The sequence below is a fragment of the Astatotilapia calliptera genome, chromosome 9, assembly GCF_964374335.1.
Source record: "Astatotilapia calliptera chromosome 9, fAstCal68.1, whole genome shotgun sequence".
Lineage (NCBI taxonomy): Eukaryota > Metazoa > Chordata > Actinopteri > Cichliformes > Cichlidae > Astatotilapia > Astatotilapia calliptera.
The window spans coordinates 14405196-14415449 of NC_137430.1; positions in this window are offsets into that span (position 1 = coordinate 14405196).

Below are 10254 nucleotides of genomic sequence, written 5' to 3' on the forward strand. Positions count from 1 at the left end.
GGCGCTATATAAGAGGTCTGCGTCAGTGTTTAAGCTGGTTGGTCCGATGAAAGTGGGGACTCCACAAAACGCCAGAAACTTCTAAACTTACCCTCACTTTCGGTATTGACCAACTTTTTCTAACAGTAGTAATACAACAGCTTCTCTGAACGTTATCTTTATAGCACCAATTGACCCCTAATAATTTTAGAATTGCTTTAAAAATTCAAAATTGTAAACATTTAGCGACATTAACTTATAGAATTTTTTTTTGTATGTTGCTCCATGCATAAATTGTGTGAAAGTCATGATCGAGTTGGGAAAACCTGCCACCACTAGAGGGAGCAGTGCGGTGGAATTTAAAAAGCAGGTACTTAAGAGTTTCACCTGACACAGTTCAAGAAACCTGCCCAACATTTCATCTGATGGACATTAACCAGAAATAACAGAAGACTTGTTCACCTGACTGATCACCACTACCAAGTGCATAGTAGTCTGTAGTCTGAATCTCCTGCCTACACCCCTGTGTTAGGTAGGCGTGTCTTGACCTGACCAGTGTCGCAGCTTCCTTGGTTTATCGTCCTATAGCAGCAGCCAGTGCAATTTGATTGGCTCTATGGAGTGCATATTTACCCATGATTCATTGCGTGCTCTGAAATTCGTCAGGTAAATTGGGATTTTTGTAAGATTGTTTCACACAGTGTTCTTTTTGATGTTGCGGCATGTAACTTATTCGAGTTTAATATAAAAACCCAGGGAACTCTAGTTCGTGAACACCCGTATGTAACCTGAAATGTTTACAGAGACTTATTAATAACCCGTGATCGCCAATGTTTTGAGGTTGGTCCGAATACAGTGATGAACACGTCGTGTCTCACGTTGAATGCAGCTTGAATATTCTCGTTGAAACGTGTTCAGTCACACAGCCGTTACCTCTGAAACTCTGCCAATGAAACGAACGAAATGAACGAAACGAAACTTTACTTGTGTATCTCTGACTCACGTTCAACGCTGTTGGTATTGATCAGCCTTTTCTTAATAATAGACTAGACTTCGCTGGTTTCAAAGGATGTCTTTAGCTCTCACTAAGCCACACTTCGTGCTTTTTGTTTTAGTCATTTTTAGTCATTTTAATTACGATGGCGCGAGCAGTCGCAGCGGCCCGTGTGACGGCGCTCTCCACAAGTTAGCGGCTTTCTTTTTTATTTTGTGTATTTTTAATTTATCCTCCGATTAGCAAGAGCACATGTGCAGTACAGTAAAACTGAAGTGCTCACGGTTCTAAACCACATAAACCTGCAGCACACTTTTGCCTGTAATGACTGCGCTTCTATCCCCCCTGAGATCCGAAGGAACACGGACTCCAACTTCACCATACAACTGCTGAAGTGGCGCAGGCGAAGGACAAACAAACTCGGTCCCCTGCGCCACTTCAAATTCAAATAATTCAAATTTTATTTGTCACGTACACAGTCATACACAGTACGATATGTAGTGAAATGCTTGGACAACTGCTCGTGACCTAAAGAAAACAGAAAAGGAAAAGGCTATGAATAAGATAGGAAATAAATATGAAAAATTAAAAAGGGTAAATTTAACTAAGAAGGAATAAAATATAAATTAAGGTTAAAAATGAAATAACTGTACAACACAAATTAGAATGAAGGGTAAATTTAACTGGGAAAGAATAAGATAAAATATATAAATTAAAGTTGAAAATAAAATAACTGTACAACAAAATACACAATATAGAACTATATAAGAATGTATGAAGAAATATAAATAAATATACACACAATAACAGCAGCTGTACAAGTATTAACTGTAAATGAAGAATGTAGTGACCAGTGTTGTGCAATCCACATTATGTCTTGTGCAGTGCAAATATGCTTAAAGTGATTTAAGTGATGAAGTGAAAACAATGTCCAGAATGTCCAGTGTGTGTGTAAGAACCGTATGTGTGGGTCAGTACTGTGTGGTGAGAGACCGTATCGCCTGCGGGAAGAAGCTCCTCCTCAGTCTCTCTGTGTTGGTCTTCAGGGAGCGGAATCGCTTTCCTGACCTCAACAGAGAGAACAGTCTGTTGTTGGGATGGCTGAGGTCCTTCACAATCTTCCTGGCCTTGGTCCAGCACCGCCTGCTGTAGATTGAGTGCAGGTCAGGGAGCTCGGAGCGGATGGTGCGCTCAGCTGATCGCACAACCCTCTGTAGAGCTCGTCTGTCCTGCATGGTGCTGTTCCCGAACCAGGTTAAGATGTTTCCCGCCAGGATGCTCTCTATGATGCACGAGTAAAAGTTCCTGAGCACCTTGGAGGGCAGTTGGAAGTCTCTCAAGCGTCTGAGGTGGTAGAGATGCTGACGGGCCTTTTTCACCACGGTGTTGATGTGACAGGACCATGACAGGTCCTGCGTGATGTGAACTCCGAGGTATTTGAAGCTGTCCACTCTCTCCACTGGGCACTCGTTGATGACGGGGGTCTGGTAGTTCCTCTCCTGCTTAGTGCTGAAGTCCACTATCAGCTCCTTTGTCTTACTGACGTTTAGAAGGAGGTTGTTCCTCTGGCACCAGTTCTCCAGATTCCTAATCTCCTTCAGGTAGGCCGTCTCGTTGTTATCAGAGATCAGGCCCACCACGACGGTGTCGTCAGCAAACTTGAAGATGGTGGTGGAGCTGGTAGTGGCCAGCAGTAACACTTATGTGAGAATGCTGTTTGTGGACTTCAGCTCTGCCTTCAACACTTCAACCTAATAAACTGGTTAAAAAACTAAGCAACTTGGGACTCAGCAGCTCACTGTGCACCTGGATATTGGACTTCCTGAGCGCTAGACCCCAGAACGTCAGGATGGGAGAGTACACCTTCTCCAGCCTCATTCTGAACATAGGCGTCCCACAGGGGTGTGTCCTCAGTCCCCTCTTATACTCACTTTTCACCCATGACTGTTCTCCAATTCACACCAGTAACACTGTTATAAAATGTGGTGATGACACCACCATCATAGGACTGATTAACAACAACAATATTCAGCCCACAGAAAGGAGGTTCAGCATATGAAGCAATGGTGTGATGACAACAACAACCTGCACCTGAACACAGCCAAGACCAAGGAGATGGTAATCGACTTCAGGAGAACAAAGCAACCGGAGCACTCCACCCGCTACATTGATGGAGAGGAAGTAGAAAGGATAGAAAGGTTTAAGTTCCTTAGGGTCCACATCATTCACCATTATGCACTCCATACTGTACATTAATGCCACTTGTTTTTCACAATATCCAACTACCAACCGCTGTATATTTTATATATTTTATTTCATTGTTTACTCTATTTAATTTGTAAAATATGTACACACACACACACACACACACACACACACACACACACACACACACACACACACACACACACACATAACAGCAAATGAACTGTACAGCAGAAAATACAAATGCTATTTATGGTCTCCTCACAACAATGATAAGAAAAATAAACTGGGCCAATATGACATGTTTGTTAATACAGGGATACACATGTTAATGTGATCTGTGGTCTCCCACTCAGAGACACAGGTCTCTGAGTGTCCAGCATTCAGACGGCTACCTGAGGACACTCATGTGAGAAACAAATCTGCTCACACAGATATGTAGAGCCAAATACTGTCAATAAGACTACTTCTGCAATGTTCTGAAGACAGTCAAACTTGTCAGGTAATGATGTCCAGCAGGTAAAATGCAGCTCCATGAACACGCACAGCTGTGGATTCCAGCTGCTTCGATGTTATATGTATGATTTCTATACATTTTATGTCAGATAAAAACTTTGGTTGTAAGCTTCAGATAATTATTTAATAAAAGCGAGACATTTTAAATGAGAATAAGAAAGTATTTCTTTGTGCCCCCCTCTCCCTGTTAATGCCCTACCTGGCCCCCTGGCAAAACTTTGCTAGACCCGCCCCTGCACAGTTATCAGCAGTCAGTTACATTAAAAAAGGATCCTGGTGTTATTTGTCTCTCAGAAACAGTTCATAACTTCCCTTCAACTCATTCATGTCACCTAAAAGGTAAACCTGTTTCTCCATCACCTGTTCAGCTCTCATGATTCAGTAAGGACATCTCCTGGTTTCATCTTCATGTTTCCCTCTCACCACATATCCAAACCGACATCATGACCAGCAGCTTTTACAGCTGTAGCGCCAGCAAACATCAACTACTAGAAAGTAATATTAAATAAATTCTAACAACTGCTGATGAAGCTTAAACCTGCTGCTGTTGTTTAGCGCGACATCCGCTGGTTTCCTCTTTCTGGCGCAAAGTGAGCGATAAACAAACAAGAAAGAAAAGCCGATCAGCTGATCATTGATCAGTTTCATGATTGAAGTAGAAACAGGAGAGGGGGGGAGAGAGAATGAGAGAAGAAGAGGCAGCTGTGCAGCGTAATGACAGAATAAATCCAGCTTTGTGTCTTTTTCCATCCTAGCTGAAGTCCGGGACAAACTGTTCCTTTTCACTTCAACACGAAACGCATAATAATTTCTCTGAATGCTGGACGATTCCGTCTTTTTACGGGACGGTTGGCAACTCTACTAACTAACCTTGTGAATTAAATAAAGTTCACTATCAGTAACATCATAGCACCCACCCAGCTGTATAGAAACTCCGTCATGCTAGCTAGTACACAGTACGAGTTATTGTAACTGACAGTAAAAAGTCAGCACAACGAAAATGAACTCCACCTAAACTTGGTTTATATCTGACCCAGATAGACTGCAGGTCATAACTTCTTACCTGAAGTTCAGTTCACCTGACACTCAGACTGCCTCGGGGCTCTCCTCCTGCCTCCCCTTTCTCTCATCCACCTGCTGGCCTCCACCACTTGCTAATGTTACTGAATCTGAGGAAGCACCGTCATAGCCATCACCAAACAACTGAGTTATTTTTACACACCGACCAGCATCTGGCCAATCCACCACCTTCCATTGTTTGTACCGTTACAAAAAAAAAAAAAGTCAAATGCCCGGTATGCCCGATGGCCAGTCCAGCTATGGTCGTGCCATCAGTTAACCCTCCGTGTGCCAACTGTGGCACGTGTGCCTAGGGTTGCCGACCCCTGCCTTAACTAATCGTAACTACGTTTCCCTGTGCACCTGCAGGAAGAGGCGAGGCTTTACCAGACTGCATTATTGAAATGTCATTCATTGCAACAACAACCTGTAATATCTATTGATCGCAAAACTGTTACACATATAGACTATCATCATATCTTTGTGATTTCAGATCAGGCAGCCCATGAAATCTGGATGCAGTGTGTACTTTTATCTATTTATTGACCATGGGCCCATTTTACAGGTAAATTTGAAGGGCCGGTCAATAAAGGGTTAGGGGTTAAGGTGTACTGCACAGCCTACCCGTGAGCCATTGCGGCTGTGAAAGGAGTCACTTTGTAGATGGTAAAAATGTGTCAGTCTGTCTCACACTTCTTTGAGTCCTGCACTAAAATCTTAAAATACTTTTAACTAGCAGTAGCTGTAGACAGTGCCCTACAGCGACTGATGGCTGTGCTCCCTGTTTGTCTCGCCACTGTCAGTATTGATCAGCCTTTTACTGGTGACAGGCTAAAATGATAATATACCGGCCAGTGAACAGTTACGTTTATGACATGACAGCTACAATTAAAAAATTTGTCTCGCAAATTTAACAATTTTTTTTTACTAAAGCAACTTTATTTTATTTTAGTCAGCTTTCAGTTTACCTCACTGACTCACTGTAAGTGACTTCAAGCTGATTTGAATTCCCAAACGTTCCGGGTTTAGGAGCAAGGAGTTCGAGTGCCGCCACGTGGCAGCCGTCTGAACTGTTACACAGTCTGAGTAACAGTTTGAATTGATATACCCATCAGGATTGCTTTTCTATCTTAGTAAAGCCAAATGAAAAAGACCTATGAGTTATACAGTCCACAGGAACGATATTTTAAACGGGGGGTGGGGGGTGGTAGAATTTATACAAAACCGAGACGACACTTACACTGGCCAGTGTAAGTAATGCATGTGATCGTCACAACCTATCAAGAGCGTCTATTCTGCATAGATTACCCTTAGTTCATTGCGAGTGAGAAATGGCTCTCAGAAATTGCAAAGTTTGTGAAACTTTTTAACCCAATGGTGTCATCGATATCACGCTACCCAAATCACTTAACTGTAGATTTAAAGTCAAAGAAGACTTGCATTTGAACACCATCATGTAACCAGGTATGTGGCACGCGACGTATTTATACTTTTTACTGGCAGAGTGTGTGTGGTTGGTCCGAAGGCGGTACTATATCTACCTACCTATCTATCTATCAATCTATCAAACAAACAAACAAACGAACGAACGCACGCACGCATCTTCTCTTCACCAAAATTGGTGGCTGTGCAGTTGTGTGCAGTCATTGGTTTCGGCCAATACCGCCAGATATTGATCAGCTTTTGTTTATGTATTTATATATATATATGTGTGTGTGTGTGTGTGTGTGTGTCAGGTCACACAATTAGCCCCTTCGTTCATTGGAAGTTTCCAACGATATAATGTGTGAACCCATATGGACAGACTTTAAAAGAGTGTAAAAACGTCAATCATGGTCTGTCAATCAAATGTTGCTGTAAAGATAAAAACAAGTTCAGTTCACAATTCTTTCTCAGAGTTTTATTTAATAATTGCGCATTGAGGCTGACTTCCGTGTCATAGACAGGACGGTGTCAGGTTTTCCATGAGCCATTGCGGGTGTAAAATTACCATAAGTAACTGTAAACTTTGATTCATACGTTATTATTTTTCACGTTAGTATATGGGAAGTGTTCGAGTCTAGCTTTAACAGCTAGAAACAGCATGGACCAAAAATTAACTACCGGTATATAGATTTATACGTGGAAGAGGCGCGATATAACAGGTCTGCGCTACTGGTCAAAATGGTTCATCCGATGAAAGTGAGGAACACATCCAAGACTTCTTAACTTACCCTTACCTTACTTTCGGTATTGACTAACTTTTTCTATTGTATTAACAGTAGCAATACAACAGCTTCTCTGAACATCACAATAATGTATCATTATATCACCAATTGACGCCTAAGAATTTTTATTTGCTTTAAAAATTCAAAGCTGTAAACATTTAGTGACATTAACTTATAGAAACATTTTTGTATGTTGCTCGTGCTCGATGGTCCTATTTGCATGAATTATGTGAAAGTCATATTGTATGATCTAGTTGGGGAAACCCGCCACCGCTAGAGGGAGCAGTGCTGTTGAATTTAGAAAGCAGGTATTTAAGAGTTTCACCTGACACAGTCCAACAAACCTCCCCAACATTTCATCTGATGGACATTAACCAGAAATAACAGAAGACTTTTTCACCTGACAGCTCATCACTAACAAGTGTATAGCAGACAATCTACTATATATATGGTACTTCATTTGTAATGTCAGATTGTGTAATCCAGGTTTTCTTCTTATATATTAGGTTCAATGCTTCATGCAGCTTTCCCATTCCATGTGATTCAATGTGGATATAAAATAAGTCAGCAAAATTTGTAGGTCAGTTTAGCACGCTGTTCACTTTGGTACAAAGATACCAGAGGTGGTAGCTGTGCATTGTATCATTGAGTAACAAAGACTACAGAGGTTCACCTGGCACAGCACAACAAATAGTTGATCCGATTCTGTTTGATGCACAGAAACCAAAAATAAAAGATTTCTTTGTTCACCCGCTAGACCACCGGTAACAAGTCTCCTGAATCTCCTTCCTGCACACCTGTACTGGGTAGGCGTGGTTTGACCTGACCAGCATCGCAGCTTCCTTGGTTTATCGTCCTATAGCAGCGGCCAGTGCAACAGCTCTATGTACCCATGATTCAGTGCGGGTCCTGAAATGCGCCAGGCAAATTGTGATATTTGTAAAACTGTTTCACGCAGTGCTATTTTTGCTGTACCTGACAATGAAATGAACGAAACTTTGCTCGCGTATGTCTGACTCACGTTCAACGCTGTTGGTATAGACCAGCCTTTTCTTAATAATAGACTAGACTTCGCTGGTTTCAGAGAACAAATGCTGTCTTTAGCTGTCACTGTGCCACACTTAGATGCTTTGTGTTTTAGTCATTTGACCAGGTGAACTCATAAGCAGGTGTTGGAGGCGGAGATGTTACACATCACAACATAATAGACATGGAGGCAAAATTTATTGCAAAATATCAGTTTGTTGCCAAATTTTTACAAACATTAAAAACGAAGATGCAAATCAGTCTTTTATCCCCGATGTTTAGGCCCAACTCACCTTGATAGGCAAACAACTGCAAGTCAAGATTGTAAAACTGACAGAATAGGAAAATAATAACAATCACGAGTAAGGCTTTGTGATCGGATTCGGACGGTTAATTTGGTTTCAAGGTTAGGTGGGTGCAGGTATTTATGAAAGACTTTTTAAACATTTTTAGGCTAAGTAGGCAAACTTTTATAGCAGGATAAGCCTGACTAACTTTTCGTCTGATGATTCTGTTTTGTACCCCCCAGAAACAAACAAACAAACAGACAGACAAACAGAAAAAAACAAAAACATCTTATGTTTTCCTGCTCGTCCAGCGCTACCAAGCGTGGCCAACACTGTCATTGTCATTGTGAATCTTTTGTTACCGAGCTATCGGTGATCAGTCGCTGATTTAATTTCACATGTTGTTATGAAAATGGGAATTTAAATCACCTTTATCAAAAAGAAACCTGTATCATTTTACAGACAGCATAACAAAAATAAAGAAGATACATCTGTGGCTGGATCTCCTGCCTACACACACCTGAGGGTGGGCGTGGCGTGACCAGCAGCGGCCAGTGTAACGTCATTATATTTACCCATGATTCAGTCCGTGCTCTGAAATGTGTCAGGTAAATTGTGATATTTGTAAGGTTGTTTCACACAGTGTTCTTTTAAATATTGGGATATGTAACCTATTCGAGTTTGATATGAAAATCCAGAGGAAGCTAGTTCGCAAGCACCGGTATGCAACCTGACATGTTGACAGAGACCTATTTATAACCCGCGACTCGTAGAGGAGAAACTGGTTGGTCCGACGACAGTGAGGAACACGCCGTGTCTCACTAAAGCCCACTATGAAAAGTCTAATATATAGAGTGTCTTAAGTCTAACCTACGCAGTATGCGTACAATTCTCCCATCCTCACCCCTTCCCTGTTGATACTGACCAGCCTTTTCATAGAGGTATGTGATGTATTTATCTGTCACAGGCCAAATGCTAAGATGTTTCAGCATTAGCTTTGTTCACAAATTATACAGACAAGAAATAATAAAACGGGCTTGCTTTAAAAGGGGGTGGGCCCCAAATCCAGCAGTGAAGTGTCCACCTGCGTTACTCCACCAGCCTGAACCGAACTCAAGATATATGTTGCAGAGAAACAGAAAATGATATAAGACTGTTTTACACAATGTTCTCTCTGATGGCAGTTTGTGCAAGTGGCTTGAATCCAGTATTAAAAGCCAAATAAATGTCATTATTAAACACCAGCATATAAACTTAGATGTCAGCAGGGCACTTTTTTATAAATCGTGTTACACAGTTAAGAGCAAGGCTGGTCCGAGGAAAGTGAACGTTAGTAGACTGAAAGCCCCAGCCACAAAGTTGACGGGACACTTTCTGTCTATGTTCACATTCGGTATTGACAAGCCTTTTTTTCTTCCTTTCTTTTTTTAACAACACAGGGGGGAAAGACAATAACAAAAACAAAGAAAAAAAAATTTGTGCACATGATTGCAGAAACTTTATAGAATAATCAGGATGTGAATAATTTTTATTCAGCCAAGTTTGTGCAGACAAACAAAGAATCTAACTTTAATTCATTGTACTCTTTACATGCAAGTTTTTTCTTAAGAAAAAGCAAGTTACAGAAAGTCTTGATAAACTCTACAACATACACAGTACAAACTATAAATGCTAAATTGAGTGTAATATCCATATGTGCATATGGATATATGGCTGATGTGACAGTGGGTTATTTCACAGTGTTCATCAGAGTGACAGCCTGTGGAAAGAAACTGTCTCTGTGGCAGCTGGTTTTAGTAAACAGTGGTTTGCAGCATCTGCCTGAAGGCAGCCGTTTAAACGGTTTATATCCAGCATGTGTGGCATCAGCAGAGGTGTTTTCTGCCCAAAATCCACCGTCATCTTCACAGTCTTGATTGGGTTCAGCTCTAGGTTGCTCTGACTGCAGCAGCTGGTCCGCCTCTCGTCTGTACGCGGACTC